Raw genomic sequence first — 20,062 nt, forward strand, 5'->3', positions numbered from 1 at the left:
CCGGTTTCATGTTTTACATAAGCTCTTGAACAGAAATCCAGACTAGCAACGACTCCTTTTGTGACATTTAAGTGACTAAAAACATCATTTTTGTCACCAAATGCCCGATAACAAAGATAATATTTTAGTAAATTAATTTCATACCCACAAATTGTATAAACTGATATAAAGGTGATAATATGAGGATAACTGGTAATCCTAGTTCATATGAACTTAATTAATAGTTAAGTTCACCTCAAAAGTACATATGAGGGTTGGTCTTCTTGCAAAAACATTCATGTATACTACTCTATTTTCGTGAGAGAATTTAGTTCTACTTTATATGCGTTTATCAATCTGACCAATCATTTAACGCTTCATGCCTGGATAGATCCTGGTTCTTGATTCTTGTAAGATTCAAATCATGATTCTCATTCCCGTGTAAATGTGATTACAAAGCAAGTATTTATAGGCTAAACATACACGCTAGATTATGCACATATACGCTAATATACAGTTACGCTACATATCAACATATACTCTAGGCAAACATATACGTAATACTACTCAACAATCCTCTATAATTTTCCGTCACTAATTTCTCTACGTTGTATAAAAAGTATTATATGTGTCAATTTCATTAAGATTGATCTATGCATTTTATACCTTATCAATAATAGTCTTCTGTCACCCTTTTTATCTAACAAATTAATTTCGAATCTTTCAAAGCACACGAGTTTGGTTTTATCAAACCAAACTAATATTAAACTTCACATCTGAGTTAACTTACAAAATCCAAAATCTAACCTCCATAACCCTCTGTTGGTTATTTGAGTGTCCCATAAGTTATGTATATATATTTTTATAATAACCACCATAGTGGCCATCTTCAAGCAAAATACGGCTCAATTGGTGCTCTCTTCAGTTTCTTCTAAAATCTAATATATTAATTAATTTTACTTCTATATTTAGCAAACTTCCTTATCCAAAACCAATTATAAATACCATCGTTTCCGAATATCTCATGCATTCAAATCCTACACCAACAACAACAATGGCTACTCACATCAAAGCTAGCCATCTTTCACAAAGTGTTATTGTTCTTGCTTCTATTCTATGCTTGTCTCTTTTTGGTTCGTGCATCTGTGAAGCCAAAGTTAACGTGGGTGAAGAAGCTAGCTTTGTTCAAATCAATGGAGCTAACTTTGCTATCAACGGAACGCCTTTTCTATTCAATGGGTTTAATGCGTATTGGATGATGAATGTAGCCACTGATCCGAGTGAGAGGAACAAAGTAAGCCAAGTCCTACACGACGCTGCAGATGCTGGTCTTTCGGTGTGTCGCACATGGGCTTTCGCTGATGGTGCTGATGATAAAGCTTTACAAATTTCACCAGGAGTGTACAATGAACGTGCATTTCAGGTACCGATCATCTTTTATTTTGTTAGCATAATATTAGTATAGAAAGACTTTTTTTACTAACGAAAGATGTGGTTCTTAATTTATACACAGGGATTGGATTTCGTTGTCTCGGAAGCAAGAAAATACGGTGTTCGGTTGATATTAAGTTTTGTTAACAACTACAAAGACTTCGGAGGGAGACCGCAATATGTTGATTGGGCTAGAAGCTCGGGTGTTCAGAACATTAGTGATGATGATTTCTACACAAGCCCTATAGTCAAAGGGATTACAAGAACCATGTTGAAGTAAGAACAAAATTAAAGTTTATATGTCTAATGAAAGAGCCAAATATGTTTTTGTAGTGACTTATATATACAATTATGACTGCAGAGAGTTATTACAAGAATCAATACGATCACTAAAATCCCTTACAGTGAAGACGCTACAATCATGGCATGGGAACTCATAAACGAGCCCCGTTGCCAAGTAGATTACTCGGGATGAATGGTTAATGTGAGTGAATATTGTAGTTATTTTAGTTGCATGAATGGTTAAATACGTACGAAGAATCAATATATGAATCTGAACTTATGTTTTTGTTTAGGATTGGGTTCAAGAAATGGCTGTGTTTGTTAAATCACTGGATCAACATCATTTGTTGGAGGTTGGGATGGAAGGGTTTTATGGAGATACAATGCCCGAACGAAAAAAAATGAACCCCGGGTACCAAGTTGGAACTGATTTCATCAGCAGCAATCTTGTTAAGGAGATCGATTTCGCCACCATACATGCCTATCCAGATCAATGGTAAATATTAATAAGTACACATGACACTTAACTAATTCTCCATATATGCAATTGCATAAGGGTAAATTGACCTTATGTCTTACTCAACTGTAGGTTGTCTGCACAAAGTGAGGATTTGCAAATGGCATTTATGCAACAATGGATGTCAAGTCACTACGAAGATTCAAGAACTGTCCTGAAGAAGCCATTGGTGATAGCCGAGTTTGGAAAGGCAAGCAAAGATCCAGATTATAACATCAACATTAACAAAAGAGACTCGTACATGAATGCCGTTTATAGGAACATTTATATGGAGGCAAAGAGTGGAGGTACGGTTGGTGGTGGTTTAGTGTGGCAGCTTTTGGCGAACGGGATGAGCTCCTACGATGATGGATATGGAATTATCTTGTTGGAAAACCCGTCCACTGATGGCATCATCTTGCAGCAATCTCATGCCATGGGCACTCTATCACACTTGTTAACAAATGGAGATCATGCCCCTGAAATTAAGTTTGATCAAGCTAGAGGTCCTTCATCTGTGGCAAACCTTCGTCATAGAAAAGGCTTGAGAAAGGCTGGTCCTTGATAGAGTCTGCCGATCAAAATTCACTTATGATATTTTTTTCATTACAATTGTGTTTTAATTCGTATCATGCATCTAGCCCGGAAGTTTGGTTATCTTAATAGGAAAGATTGATCTATATATAATATTGGCTTTTAAATTGTAAACCTTGTATCATCTAGTTTTTCTCTTTATTTATATAATTCTAGGTACTTGCCTTTTGAAAAAGAAACGAAGGTATTATGATTATCTTTGTTTTGAGTCGGCAACAGACTAAATCAAGCATGTTATAGGAGACTTGGATATTCAATGGTTGATCTTGAACATTTAATTAAACAGGGCCGAAAGTAATGGAATAAAAAAATTTCCTACTTCTAAGTTTAGGGTATGCAATGCATGTAGTACTTATGCTTGAGTCAAACAATAAAAACTCTAAATTTAATAATTTAAATTACCTATCTTACATATAGAAAATCAATTTTTTAAATTAACAAAGACAAGATACGAGGGAAAGAATTGAGTACCTAACAACAAAGAATAACTCAGCCAAGGCGACCTTTAAGCTATTTTAACTCTTCTGATACAGGTATGAATTAAAACTTCAGCAAAAAAATTTTCTGCACAAATACTCTAGCTAGGCCGGACTCAATGATTATAATGTATTTTATTGTAACTTTTTCGCAAAAAAATACACTACTGAGCGAAAATACTGGGTGTGCTGCGTCCTGGTCTGACCCGTGAAAAGATCCGTCGTTGCGGATATTACCTCCCGTCATTGTGCTATCTGTAGTCGATAATTAGTGCCCGAAGATGACAATTTTATTCACTTAAGTGTCACAAAAGAAGTTTGGGCTATCAAATTGGTTTAAAACGGAATTCTTCATGATCCCGATCTAGATTATTGTTGCGAATCCTTTTCCTGTTCGATGGCTCAAAATACTGCTCAGGGTGAACATCTATCAAATCTATTAACTTCATGTTTAATAAATCTTCAATGTATAATAACCCCAAATAAATTATATATTTTATCATAAATACTAATTAACATATTTTAATTGATTAAATTGAATACATAAAGGGATTAGTCATTTTGGTAGAGACATATGCTTCTTAAAGAGGAGGTTCCATGCTTCTTAAAGAGGAGGTTCCATGCTTTCAGGTTCAAACCTGATCAAAGACGTGTAATATTAGTGTAGTGTAGGTTTATGAATTTGTTGTAAAAAAATAAAAGAATACATAAAGGGGACGTTTGTTAGTTAATCGGTACGTTTGGTTGAAACTGAAATATGGGTTGAGGAAATGCATAAACTTATTTAGTTTTCTTTTTTTTTTTTTTAATTTCTAACAGAAACTTATGAAAATGAATGACACATGTACATGCATTGTCGACTTTTCCAAATAATATGGGAGATGTATTATGAGTGAATTTGTATATTATGGTACGCTTTGTCTCTTTCACATGTGCATTTGTTAACTTGAATGATCTAAAGCCTAGATTACACCCCGGATGAAAAAAAAAATGTTATGGCGATTTTGGTTTGCGATTCAATGGAAATTGAATTTCATTTCTTGGTATGTTTAGCTTCACAGCTTTTTGGAATGAAAATCTCATTCTTACATTTTCTAATAATAGTCATTGATATGTGGCGGTTAACAAATGCACAAGTTGAAAAGTCGTACCTAGCATGCAAATTGTGGCATAATACATCTCCCATATTATTTGGAAAACTCTACAATTCGTATGTCATCCATTTTTTTTCTATATTTAAAGATATATAAAAGCAAAAGAAGTTTATGCTTTTCCTCCACTCACGTTTCACTTCTCAACTAGTGACTTACCGGTTAACTAACAAACGGCACCTTTATGTATTCAATATAATTAAATAAACTACATTAATTAGGAATCTATATGAAAGAAAACATAAAAATTTTATGTGTCGTTCCCCTTTTTTTTGGAGTCACAAGATTTGATTGATTTTTAAATGGAGACTTCTCATGCATTTGATCCGAATTCATGGGTATGGGTCTTACCAAACTCAGATATTCCTTAAAAAGGTTATAACATCTTATTAAATTAAAAATAATTATCACCAAATTATTGATTTAAAAATCCTATAAAATAGGATATACTAAAAAATAATATCTTATTTATTTTAAAAAAGATATATATATATATATATATTACTTATATTAAGAAACCAATTTTATAGTAAAAAAAATACACGGGTCTTGGGTCTCATCAAACCATAAGTATATTATTAAACTTTCATAAATATTATTTATAATTAAAAAACCAATTTTATTGTAAAAGAAATAAACGGGTCTTAGGTCTTATCAAAACCATATAGCTTTTAAATCAGGTTATAACATCTCATTTATTTGTGAAATAATTTATCACCAAACTATAAAAAAATATACATTAAAAAAAATAAATATTAGAACAAATAATATAAAACAACCCCCGTAATACGGGGGATAAAAACTAGTTTTTATATAAATAAGATTTTCATATAATTTTATAGTTCAATCCTTTTGCGATATTTGAGTAACTAAACACGTCATATTGTCACAACATGCCCGATTAGTCTGTGGTTATGAAAAAAGATAATACTTGAATAAATTAATTTATAATTACTAATTGTAAATACTAAAACAAAGGTGATAATAGGAGGATAACTAGTAATCATAGTTCATATGAACAATTTAAAGTTCACCTCAAAAGCACATATATGGGTTGGTATTCTTGCAAAAACAATATATTTAATTTTTTATACCTTAACGGATCTTGGTCCTTAAATTCTTATAATTTTCCATCACTAATTTCTCTCAATTGTATATAAAAATTTATACATGTCTATTTCATTATGATTTTTTAGATTTTATATCTGATCAACCGTCTTCTGTCACCTTGTCACCCACAAAATTGAGTTCGAATCCTTCAAAGCACATGAGTTTCGTCTTAGGGTGGCAAAACAAACCCAAATGGATTGCTTTGGGTCAATATGGATACTTTAAAAATTTGAATGGGTTAGGATAGATCAAAAGAATTTTCCAAAGAAGTCAAAATGGATTGGGGGAAATATTAGTGACTTTTGATTATGGGTTAGAATGAGTTTGTTTATGGGTTAGAATGACTAAAACAAGCTCCATCAAATTTTATTTTAAACAAAACCCACGAAACCGAATCGAAACCGACATCATTGACACCGAAACCGATCAAAATGAAAAAAGCAAAACCGAACTGAAAAAAAAACCAAAAAAATCAAACCGAAATGATACAAAACCGGGTTTTTTTAATGAACGAGGATGGCGACGGAAACATTTTAGTTTTTCTACATTTTGCGTTTTTGATTTATGTTTTAAGTTATTATTGTTTTTTGAATTTTTATGGGTTTTTGAAACCTTTGGTTTTTTAACCTTCACTTGGATCAAAATGGGTTAACTTCACCCATCTTGACTCATACTCATCCTAAACCTCCATTTTAAAAATCAGTCCTGACTATAGTCATTCTAACCCATCACCCAAATCCAACACAAACCACTCATATTACCACCTCTAGACTTTTGTCTTTACTCTATATATAGATAATTACTTTTTATACAAACATTTACATTAAAAGAATTAAACTTTTAATAGTTTATAAAAACTAATAATAGTTATTTTAAAACTCTTTTAGTCCCTAAATTACTTTATTAAGTTAAAATGAAATAAATAATTAGATAAAAAAAGCATTTAACAGATAAAAACTTTATATAGGAAACTTTACTATAATATAATATATATAAAAAATTTATTTATAGTTAATAATTCATTCATTCATTCACCTACTTTTCTTCCCCAAATTTCTGTCGCAGAGTATACAATCTCCATTATAATCAAACCTTAACTAATAACTACCCCCCTCACCATTACTTTTGTTTAGTGAGAATGTACACTCATGTTAGTTTCTCTTGATATAAAGTAATAATTGCATATTAATTTAGAAAAAAACAACAATTTCAAATAAAATCAAATCACAATACCTAATATAGTAATAAAGCCCTTGTTATACGCCTTTGATTAAGAAACCACGACTTTTTGGTTTATATAAAACATAATTATAATGTATAGATGAAAGCAATATCTATGTGAGTCTAGTCCGGTGGTACGTACGCCTGAATCTGCTTCATTTCACTCCTCCGTTTGTCGTTCGAAACAGCTGTGTAAGTATTTGACATGGAATGAGGTATGGGTTTTGAAACAGCCGTAAACATATCAGTGTATGTCAAACCCGGCCCCGAACCAACAATTTGTGATATTAATTTGAGTTGCAGTTTAATTATGCACCTATATAATCTTCAGAAATCGGGGATTTATCTGTTCTACTACAGTTTTGTTCGTTTGGTTTCTATATTTATAAGCTTATTTCTGTTTTTTGTAGGTGTTTACCGACCAGACAGTTGAAGCTGGTGTGCTTTCTGTACTACTACTTCCCGTACTCAAGGTATTATACATTAATATTTTATCAAAACTTTCAGTAAGGTTCCCTATGTTATTATAAGACATGATTTTTAAGTTTTTGCTCAACAACATAATAAATTTTGTTCAGTTTGGGCTATGTAAGTTCTACATAATAAGTATCTTGATGTATAATACCTTCCCAAACTTAAATAAAATCATGTCAACCAATAAACAAAGTTGAATTGTTCGGGTTGTCTTTTATGTCTATATATCGAGTTAAATAGCTCGACTGTTCTTGAAGAACTTAGATTTACGTTCCGTGGTTTGTTCACCCTCAAATGCACACTGCAGCACATATATAATTGTTCGAGTGCCACTTATGTTTGAATGCTAATAAATTCGTGAATCAAGATTGAAATGAACTCAAATCCATCTTTTATTGGTCATTTATATATCGTTGTTGGTGGATGGGTGGGTGGGTGGGTGGGTTGTGTAACGGGTCATCAATGTGCGGGCATAAATTTGTCATTGGTATAATGTTTTGAAATTGCTTGGGTCAAGTCAGGTTGGCACTTTCCTTTATAGCTATATTATTTTATCTGACACGTTTTAGATTGAATTAAACACAAACCGACCCATGTATTGATGGATCAAAAGAATTTTCTAAGGAGATCAAGATGGGTTGGTGAAATATTAGTGACTTTTGATCATGGGTTAAATGAGTTTATGTATGGGTTAGAATGGACTAAAACAAGCCCCATCCAATTTTATTTTAAACAAAACCCACGAAACCGAGATATCGAAACCGAAATCATTGACACTGAAACCGATCGAAATGAAAAAAAAGCAAAACCGAACTGAAATAAAAACCAAAAAATCGAACCTGAAATGACACAAAACCGGTTTTTTTAATGAATGAGGACGACGACGGAAACATTTTAGTTTGTTTACATTTTGCGTTTTTGATTTACATTTTAAGTTTTTGAAAACCTTTGTATTTTAACATTCACTTGAATCAAGATGGGTTAACTTTACCCATCTTGACCCATACTCATCCTAACCCTCCATTTTAAAAATTAATCTTGACCATAGCCATTCTAACCCATCACCCAAATCCAACATAACACACTTACATTGCCACCTCTAGACTTTCGTCTTTACTCTATATATAGATAATTACTTTTTATACAAAAATTTACATTAGAAGAATTAAATTATTAATAGTTTATAAAAAACTAATAATAGTTATTTTATAACTCTTTTATTCCCTAAATTACTTTATTAAGTTAAAATGAAGTAAATAATTAAATAAAAAATGCATTTAACAGATAAAAACTTTATATACAAACTTTACTATAATATAATATAAATAAAAAATTTATTTATAGTTAATAATTCATTCATTCACCTACTTTTCTTTCCCAAATTTCTCTTACAGAGTATAGAATCTCCATTATAATCAAACCCTAACTAGTAACTACCCCCCCCCCCCCTCACTATTACCACAAGCAGTCTTCAAATGAGCAGAACATGTACCACAAGGGTGTGAAGAATCAATTATGAGGGCACCAAAGAGGACGATCCGGGTAATGTCGTCGTGGGTACGGCGGCAGCCACCGAAGGTAAAAGCCTTCCATACCCGTGGTCACTGGCATGCTGATAGGTGGCGCTTTATGGCTGGGTAAAAGAAAAGTCAGGTTAAAGAGAAAATGTTGGGGTCTGACGGTGTTCACAATCGACATTCTTGGAAGTTTTTCTTCTCATGTACTTTTTTTTAGTGAGAATGTAAATTCATGCCAATTTCCCTTGATATAAAGTAATAATTGCATATTAATTTAGAAAAAAACAAAAATTTCAAATCAAATCAAATCAAATCAAAATACCTAGTATAGTAATAAAGCCCTTGTTATACGCCTTTGATTAAGAAACTGTAAGGCCCCGTTCCCGGTGCTTCACTTTAACGTCGGATTTACTCATAAACACAGTTCTACAAATCAGAGTTTATTAAAACTTTCGCAGAATATAAAACTTTAACCGTTTATTACAAAACATTTAATCTTTTCTTTAAAACCATAACATAAATCATCATATTAAAACATCATTTCTTCCATCTTCAAATGTCAGCCGTTCGATCCATGCCATGTGCCAACCTCATGCTAGCTCTTTAATCATATTCACCTACGTGCATACTAAAAGTTAGCTACGCTGAGTGAGTTTTAGTTAATCAGGCGGCATACAATACATACACATATCTTACATACATACATATCTTAACCTTGTATAAATATCCATAAGAGGAACGTCACGTAATATCTATTAAAAGAACTATTACTATTACCCCTACTATTTATATTCTCCATAAAAGGACACTCTCTCTCTCTATATATATATATATATATATATATATTCTCTATAGAAGGAACATCCTATATACTTCCATAGAAGGAACACTATGTTTTCCATCAAAGGAACACTGGGCTTTCCATTAAAGGAACACTATGCTTTCCATTTAAGGAACACTCTATATATTATCCATAGAGGGAACTCTATATATAAGTTATCATTTAATATCCATATAAGGAGACAATCATCACTATTCTTGGCAATACATGCAACATCCGAAGATCGTTCACGTATCGACAAGCAATCAATCGTATCTATCCCATATATCATACATGACATACACTTACCATTTAAGGTAAGTGTATTAACGGTCACATCGAGTATGCACACAGCCCCGGAAACATAACAAGGAATGGGGCTAGAAACTCACCTGAACTCGGTTACTTCTTTCTTTGGCTGTGCACGGCTAGCTGTATAACAATTATGCGTATTGATTACTATCACTTTTCATATCGCGTTTCTGGTTAAATTATTACCCTCAACGAACGGGGGTTCGCGGGCAGCGCCCCTGGCAGCGGGGTCTAGGGGCGACAGCCCCTAGCAGGGTCCAAGGGGCAGAGCCCCTGGCTGGGGTCGAGCTGCGAGGTCAGCTTGGAAAAAATTTATTTCTATTAATTGTCTTATCACATTTTCTATTAGGATTTTAAATTATTATCAAATTCGCCATCTCATTCGTTATAACGAATTAAGTCTAATTCGTTATCAGATCACAGTCTAATTCGTTATCAGATATGATCTGATTCGTCATCCTTCTTAAGTTGATTCGTTAATCTAGTTCGTCATCTTTCATGACCTGATTCGCTAGTCTGGTTCTTATCTTAGTTCGCTGGCCTAATTCGTTATCCTAACGAATTGGGTGGGTAACGAATCACGTGATTCGTTATCTGATCACAACGAACTGGGGAGACTGATTCGTTATTTGGGCATAACGAATTGGTGAACTAATTCGTTACCTTGCCATAACGAATTAGGTTAATTAATTCGTTATCTTCTCTTAACGTATTACACCCATCTTATCCAGACTTTGGCTCAGAAGTCAAAGTCAAAATCGTCAAGAACATCATATAGTCAACATATCTTAGATCTGCAATTAAACCTTCGTTTCTTAACCAAATAACACGATTTAGGTATCGGTGGATTCAAAATTGCAGCGCCTACAAACCCTAACCCTTTATTCGTCCAAATATACATGTTTATGGGTGCGATTTAGGCATATATGTTACAGGTCTTCATACTAGCAATTAGCCTATCAAACTGTAATCAATTTCAGTGAGTTTAGCTTCGTTGGATTCATTTTTACCATACTAAAACAGGTCTATGATTTCTAGGCTAAATCCGAACTTAAACGAATAAGTTATTGATATAAACGTACCTTAAACGAGTAGGTTTACGAGCACGGTTTAGTCTTGATGTTGTTTTGGTTCGTCTCGATGTTCCAGCACCAACAATCTCGGGTTTTCGCCTTCGGATCTTGACTCGGGTTAGAGAATAGTGTTTGTGTGTGTTTATCAAGGTGTAGGCTATGGTGTAGAGATAAAAATGGAAAGGATTAGGGTTTAAGGGGTTTTTATACTCCCTTAAGCCCATGGACCTAAAGCCCATCTTTACTTTTTGGTCCATCTTTAATTCTATTAACCAAGCCCGCTACCCCTTAAGCTTTATTATTATATTATTATCATTATCCCACTAACTCAAATAATTTACCCGACGCAGGTATTATATTAAATATTAGACTAGAATTTTCGGGATATTACAGAAACCATGACTTTTTGGTTTATATAAAACATAATAATAATGTATAGATGAAAGCAATATCTATGCGAGTCTAGTCCGGTTGTACGTACGCCTGACTCTGCTTCGTTTCACTCCTCCGTTTGTTAAACAGACTTCGTTCAAAACAGCTATGTAAGTATTTGACATGGAATGAAGTAAGGGTTTTGAAACAGCCGTAAACATATCAGTGTATGTCAAACCCGGCCCCGAACCAGCAATTTGTGATATTAATTTGAGTTGCAGTTTAATTATGCACCTATATAATCTTCAGAAATTGAGGATTTATATGCTCAACTACAGTTTTGTTCCTTTGGTTTCTATCTTTATAAGATTATTTCTGTTTTTTGTTGGTGTTTACCGGTCAGACAGTTGAAGCTGGGGTGCTTTATGTACTACTACTTCCCGTACGCAAGGTATTATGCATTAATTTTTTAGCCAAACTTTCAGTGAGGTTCCCATTCCTCATAGGTATATTATTATAAGACATGATTTTAAGTTTTTGCTCAACAACATAATAAATTTTGTTCAGTTTGGGATGTGTAGGTTCTAGATAATACGTATCTTGATGTATAATACCTTCCCAAACTTAAATAAAATCATGTCAACAAATAAACAAAGTTGAATTGTTCGGGTTGTCTTTTATGTCTATATATCAAGTTAAATGGCTCGACTGTTCTTGAAGAACTTAGATTGACGTTCCGTGGTTTGTTCACCCTCAAATGCACACTGCAGCACATAAATAATTGTTCGAGTGCCACTTATGTTTGAATGCTTATAAATTCGTGAATTAAGATTGAAATGAACTCAAATCCATCTTTTTATTGGTCATTTATCTATCGTTGTTGGGGAAATACTAGTGACTTTTGATTATGGGTTAGAATGAGTTTGTATATGGGTTAGAATGGACTAAAACAAGCCCCATCCAATTTTATTTTAAACAAAACCCACGAAACCGAGATATAGAAACCGAAATCATTGACACTGAAATCGATCGAAATGAAAAAAGCAAAACCGAACTGAAAAAAAACCAAAAAAATCGAACCTGAAATGACACAAAACCGGGTTTTTTTAATGAACGAGGACGACGGCGGAAACATTTTAGTTTGTTTACATTTTGCGTTTTTGATTTATATATTATGTTTTTATTATTTTTTATTAATTTTATTGTATTTTTAGGTGTTTTTGAAACCCTTTATATTTTAAATTTCACTTGGATCAAGATGGGTTAACTTTACCCATCTTCACTTGTCACACCCCGACGAAAGGCGGCGGAACATGCCGCGGTGCAACGTGATTGGACAAATACCCAAGACACTATATAAAGTGACAATATTTAATCAATTCATTTTCGTTCATAAAATCAATAAACAACACATCTCGTTCATACAAACAAATTGAATACAAGTAAACAATTATATTGTTCGTTTTACTAATATCCTAATAATCTTGGTAATGTTTTTTGTCAAGTCCCCGAGTCAACAAAAGTCAAACCTGTAACATTTCATAAAATAAAGTTTGTCAACACAAAGGTTGGTGAGCAATTAATAAGTTTGAGCATATAAGTATATAGTAATTAAAAGGCCACAAAACTTGTATACGAAACAATAAATAAAAGCAATAACTTGGATAAATAGATATCGCTAATAGAATTACGTTAGCGACATCTAGCTATAAGGGGATGCCAAATAGTCTAGGATTTTAAAGTTATCATTAATTGTGTTACGTTAATGACACCTTGCTATAAGGGGATGCCAAATAGTCTAGGATTTTATAGTTCCACCATCGAAAGCGATAAACACATAGGCATATAATCATAGAACACCAAATCGAGCAATTATTTAAGTAAAATATACAATAGCGTTTGTGGGTTTAGATTCAAGTATAAAGCATTTAGTTGAATAAGTATGAAATGTCACCCCAAAACGAAATATGGAAAACGGGGTATGAAAGTACTCACATTCAAGAAAGAAAACTTGATCGAAATGACGGGAAAACGGTAGGTCGGAGTTTAACGAGCAAGGCCTAAACAAAAGTAAAATCCTTGAATTAGAAGGGTTGTTTTAGGAAACTTTTAAAATAAAAGATAAGAGATGTAAACAATTAAAGTTTAAGGTTTAAAAAGTAACTATTTAAGAAATTATAATAATAACCCTTTAAAAATGTAAGTTTGCTCGAAACCGGGTTAAAGTATCTAACCTTAATATTTACTCAACCTATGATAAGGTGGGTAAACATGCAAGAATGCAAGTCCCTTAATGATAAGATACTAAAACGGGTTTTAACGAGTGTTCGGGTTGTTGGTTCGGGTCTTATTAATTGGTCAAACCCAAAGTCAACTTTCCAAGATATTAAATGTTATGAGATAACTCATAAAAACTTATTAAGACTTAACCAAGTATGTAATTCTATTGTTTAGAACTAACAACGCACGTTAAGCGAGTGTTCAGTTTTGTCAGTCCAAACTATGTTATGAGATCAAGTTGGATTCAACAATTCCAAATACTTAAGAAAATAATTAAAATCATTTTATAAATGATTTTTAAAGAAATATACAAGTCTTGATAGCGAAAAACACACTTGTGTGTCTTAAGCGAGTAAAAATCGGTTTAGTTCGGTTTGGTTCGGTTTCCATCTCACAGTATGTTCCTTGATGGTTTCCATATGCCCAAATATCAAAGAACTTGTATAATAATTCATAAATGGTGAAACTTAAGTTTTACAACCAAAAAGTTAACAAGAAAGTCTTTTAAACCACAATTTTTTGGTTTATATAAAACATAATAATAATTGTGTGTAGATAAAAGCAATATCTATGCGAGTACAATCCGGTTGTACGCACGCCTGACTCTGCTTCGTTTCACTCCTCCGTTTGTCAAATAGACTTCGTTCGAAACAGCTGTGTAAGTATTTGACATGGAATGAAGTAAGGGTTTTGAAACAACTGTTAACATATAAGTGTATGTCAAACCCGGTCCCGAACCAACAATTTGTGATATTAATTCGAGTTGCAGTTTAATTATGCACCTATTTAATCTTTAGAAATCGGGGATTTGTCTGTTCTACTACAGTTTTGTTCTTTTGGTTTCTATCTTTATAAGCTTGTTTTTGTTTTTTGTAGGTGTTTACCAGTTAGACAGTTGAAGCTGGTGTGCTTTCTGTACTACTACTTCACGTACGCAAGGTATTATGCATGAATTTTTTAACCAAACTTTCAGTGAGGTTCCTCATAGGTATATTATTATAAGACATGATTTTAAGTTTTTGCTCAACAACATAATAAATTTTGTTCAATTTGGGCTGTGTAAGTTCTAGATAATAGGTATCTTGATGTATAATACCTTCCTAAACTTTCCTAAACTTGAATAAAATCATGTCAACCAATAAACAAAGTTGAATTATTCGGGTTGTCTTTTATGAAGAACTTAGGTTTACGTTCCGTGGTTTGTTCACCCTCAAATGCCGACTGCAGCACATACATAATTGTTCGAGTTCCACTTATGTTTGAATGCTCATAATTCGTGAATTAAGATTGAAATGAACTCAAATGCATCTTTTTATTGGTCATTTATCCATCGTTGTTGGTGGATAAGTGGGAGGGTTTTGTAACGGGTCAACAATGTGCGGGCAGAAATTTGCCATTGGTATAATGCTTTGAAATTGCCCGGGTCAAGTCAGGGTTGCACTTTCCATTCTAGCTATATTATTTTATCTAACACGTTTGAAATTGAATTAAACACAAATCGACCCATGTATTGATGGGTCAAAAGAATTTTCCAATGAGGTCAAGATGGGTTGGGGAAATACTAGTGACTTTTGATTATGGGTTAGAATGAGTTTGTTTATGGGTTAGAATGGAATAAAACAAGCTCCATCCAATTTTATTTTAAACAAAACCCACGAAACCGAATCGAAACCGAGATATCGAAACCAAAACCATTGACACCGAAACCGACCGAAATGAAAAAAAGCAAAACCGAACTGAAAAAAAAACAAAAAAATCGAACCTGAAACGACACAAAACCGAGGTTTTTTTAATGAACGAGGACGACGGTGGAAACATTGTGCTTATATATTCACATCTATTTTAAGCTATAATTAGAAAACTTTCCTTATCGGAAATTGATTATAAATACCATCTTTCACAGCATCTCATGCATTCAAATCAAATCCTTCACCAACAATGGCAACCTCTAGTCATCTTTCACGTAGTATTATTTTTCATGCAATCATTCTGTACTTGTCTCTTTTTGGTTCATGTATAGTGAAGCTACAGTTATTATGGCTGAAGAATCTGGCTTTGTTCAAATTAATGAAGCTAACTTTGTTATCAATGGAACGCCTTTTCTATTCAATGGATTTAATACGTACTGGATGATGAATGTATACACTACAACAAATCAGACCTATCCCGACAACTATTTCTGAACTTTTCCCGACAACAGGTAGTTGGTATAACTCTAAAATTTCTATCCCGACGATAAATAGTCGGGAAAAGTGTTGTCGTCATAGCTTCGTCCCGAAAAGAACATAAACTCTTTCCCCACTACATGTCGTTGGGATAAATATTACAAAAAACATTTTTAAGAAAATGTTTTATTCTTTAATAAAAAGATAAAAAAATATTTTAATAAAATATTAAAATCTTATCCCGACAACATGTAGTCGGAATAGTAAAATGAATAAAATAATAATAAACTCTATACCGACAACATTTCGTCGGTATATATTAACGAATAAAATAATATCAAACTCTATCCCGACAACATGTTGTCTATCCCGACAACATCCCGACAACATGTCGGGATAGAGCTTAAAATTATTTCATTCAGCTGTATTTTTTCCGCTGTTTTCCAGATTTCGACCTGTTTTTCAGCTAATTCCAAAACACCAAAATCAAAATCCATAATACACAATTAATAAACTTAAAGTATCCAACATCAAACATACCAAACATACGACATTCGACCCGTCAATTTGTTCAAAAACAAAAAAAAGAGTTATCCAAATGAAACACAACTAAAATGCCATTGTCCTTGTTTAATCGTCACTTTCATCTTCGCTTTCATAAGGTCGATGTTGCCATTGTTTCTTGGCATCTTCAAGTTTTTTGTCAAACTCTTGTGACATTTTTGCAAACATCTATTGCATTTGACTTTGTTGTTGTTGTTGAAGTTCGGCTTTTAAACTTTCTTGCCAATCTTGTTGTGATGGTCCGGAGGAAGATCCAAATTTAGGTGCAACAGGTGGTGCCGCCTTTCTTGCAATTCGTCCAATTCCCCGTAGAAGCCCACGCGATTCACCGAAAACATTTAGAAAAACTTGTGAATCGCAATAATCATCCGATCCATCATCAATTCTTGTTCTTTCCGTTTTAAGTCGTTCCTAAAAAAATTAACGTAATACATGCTCATTTTGGCCCGAACACAATTTAATTGACCAAAATATATAAGTTTTGGTAGAAATGGGTAATTTTGACCCATTTGAACCAAAACTTGCATATTTTTGAGTTATTTAAAGTGTGTTATGCTCGTTTTGGCCCGAACACACTTTAGTTGACCAAAATATATACGTAGCCACCTATCCGAGTGAGAGGAACAAAGTAAGCCAAGTCCTACATGATGCTGCAGATGCTGGTCTTTCGGTGTGTTGTACTTGGGCTTTCACAGATGGTGCTGATGATAAAGCTTTACAAATTTCACCAGGAGGCAGGAGTATACAATGAACGAGCATTTCAGGTACCGATCATCTTTTATTTTGTTAGCATAGTATAGAAAGACTTTTTTACTAATGAAAGACTTTTATACAATCATAGTTATCATAGTTAATTTTTACTAATGAAAGACGTGGATTTTAATTTATATACAGGGATTGGATTTCGTTGTCGCAGAAGCAAGAAAATATGGTCTTTGATTGATATTGAGTTTTGTTAACAATTACAAAGACTTAGGAGGGAGACCGCAATATGTTGATTGGGCTAGAAGCTCGGGTGTTCAGAACATTAGCGATGATGATTTCTACACAAACCCTATAGTCAAAGGGTATTACAAGAACCATGTTGAAGTAAGAACAAAATTAAAGTTTATGTTTATTGAAATATCCAATTATGTTTTTGTAGTGACTTATATATACAATTATGACTGCAGAGAGTTATTACAAGAATCAATACAATCACTAAAATCCCTTATAGTGATGACACTACAATCATGGCATGGGAACTCATCAACGAGCCTCGTTGCCAAGTCGATTATTCTGAAGAAGCCATTGGTGATAGCCGAGTTTGGAAAAGCAAGCAAAGATCCAGATTATAACATCAACATTAACAAAAGAGATTCGTACATGAATGCCGTTTATAGAAATATTTATATGAAGGCAAAGAGTGGAGGGACAGTTGGTGGTGGTTTAGTGTGGCAGCTTTTGGCGGACGGGATGAGTTCCTATGATGATGGATACGGAATTATAATGTCAGAAAATCCGTCCACTAATGGCATCATTTCGCAGCAATCTCATGCCATGGGCACTCTATCACACTTGTTAATTAATGGACCACAAAATCATGTTGCTATAAATCATGCTCGTGAAGTTGAGTCTGACCGAGTTAGTGGCCCTTCATCTGTGGCAAATCTTCGTCATCGAAAAGGATTGAGGAAGGGAGGTCCTTGATATTCTGTTGATCAAGATTCACTTATGAATTTTTTTCCTTACAATTGTATACTTGGCATTGAGTTCGATTTCCATCATCATATTTTATATTTCATTACCAAAATAGATAATGAAGTGAAATTTGTTAAATTGAAAACTTTGCATCTTATATGGAGGACCTAATTGAATGACATTTGGATAATAGGTCTTGGGCATTCTATGTAGAAGGTCTAGTTGAATGACATGTGGATAATAGGTCTTGGGCATATGCATTCTTTTAATAATATTGTTAGAAGTTGGATTAGATTTAGCTATCGATCAGAACATTAGTTCAAAATATGAACGCATATCATTCAAACAAAAACATGTAATTAAGCTATCGAAGTTCATCAAAAACCCGTATTTATCTGGACAATAAAATATAGCATAATTCACGAATGAAATGTAAAATTCCCAATTCAACATGTTAAAAGTATACATCCATGTAATTATGTCTTTTATTTGGTTTATGGGCTTGTGGATGATCTTGTGTCTTGGCTCATGGATGGGCTTATAAGTGAGGGCTTATGGGTACGTCTAACTCAATCTCTTCGTCAACATTTTGGTATTCATCTTCAAGCCACGCTTCATTCACTACTGGCTCCTGATGATTTGTTTGTGATTTCATATTTTGTTATTATTGCAATAATTTCTCAGGGTTTTATCTCATTTGTCTTCTTCATCTTATAATTCGTGTACATGGTTTTAGTTTTGATTATTGATAATAAAAAAAAACCTTGAATTACATGTTTATAACTTGGTATAAGAGCCGATGTGCTCCTATATAGACGGTTTCTTGTTCGATAACAAACCTTGCTGACAGGAAAAAAGCGACTAATGGTTCACCGAAGTTTTTTATTTCCAATTAGGTATGTTATTCACTATTATATTTGTTGTTTCGATTAGTGGCTGTATTTCTTCAAGTTTGTGGTTGTTTAAATTGATCTGTCAATTCATTTTTATTCAAGGTTTAATCAAGTAAAATATATGGTCGCAAACCTAGCTACTAAAAATGATTCGACAAAAATGGTCACAGTTTATATATATTAATAAAAAATGAAAATAAATTCTGGTCACAAAACTGTCACCACTTATCAAAAAACTGAAAACGGTTGAAAACTAATTGCAATAACAGTTGCAGAAAATATAAAAACACTAATAATAAAGCATTCATGCAGGAGTACTTGCATCCATTAAAAGTTTAAAACCAATATTTTAATACCAAACCGCTAAACTCTTTACATGATATTATTAGCTTATACTCATGTACGTATGAGATATTGTTGGGATACGAAAGTATTTATAATCGATTTTAGATAAAGAAGTTTACTAAATATAGAAGTAAAAGATATTGGAAGAGAGCAGGAATTGAGACGTGAACATGCATGGTGGTTAATATAATGAAGAAAATAAATAAATAAATAATTTATGGGACAAGCAAATAACAGGAGCGTCAGATTTTGGATTCTGTTACTTCTGTACATAATTTACTTTTGTATTTTATTAATTATATGATCTGATTACGTTCATATATATGTATGAAGTATAGGTGATGCGGGAGCCAAAGTCCCGGGTCCAAGGGAATCATTCCGACTGTTTTACCAAATTAAAAATATACTATTTTAGGAAAGCTAAACGAGACCCTAATTAGCGTGAGTCTTATTGAAAGGGCCTACTCCTGCCGGCTGTAGCTACTTCTGATCCAGGTAAACGGGTTGTATTTGCAGGTTGAAAGATCGGGTATGACACAAACATCAAAATCTTAACTTATACACACAAACTCGAACATGACTCATGTGATGGCTAAGGGAGAGTGAAATAAATCAATGGCTTTAGGCCCTTATTATTCTAGGTCACTCAAATTTTAAAAAGTAGTAAATTTTGGTTTGAGATTGTTTAACGATAAGGTTTGTGGTCTATAACTACACATACGTACATATAATTGACATGAGAATGACATAATTGAAAACAATTTTTCTTATGAAATTGACCTCAATTTTATTATGCACTCTAGGTCTCCAGTAAAATTGAGATGACA

General features: G+C 33.2%; 2 pseudogenes; both read left to right on the forward strand.

Moving 5' to 3' along the window:
• The first annotated feature begins 853 nt into the window (after positions 1-853).
• LOC143562860 (mannan endo-1,4-beta-mannosidase 5-like) lies at positions 854-2,753 on the forward strand (annotated as a pseudogene).
• A 4,197-nt stretch (positions 2,754-6,950) lies between these two features.
• LOC143562861 (mannan endo-1,4-beta-mannosidase 5-like) lies at positions 6,951-18,006 on the forward strand (annotated as a pseudogene).
• Positions 18,007-20,062: the final 2,056 nt, after the last annotated feature.

This window comes from Bidens hawaiensis, unplaced genomic scaffold, assembly GCF_021521415.1.
Source record: "Bidens hawaiensis isolate Kalapana, Puna unplaced genomic scaffold, B.hawaiensis_p1.1 tig00021180_1, whole genome shotgun sequence".
Classification (NCBI taxonomy): domain Eukaryota; kingdom Viridiplantae; phylum Streptophyta; class Magnoliopsida; order Asterales; family Asteraceae; genus Bidens; species Bidens hawaiensis.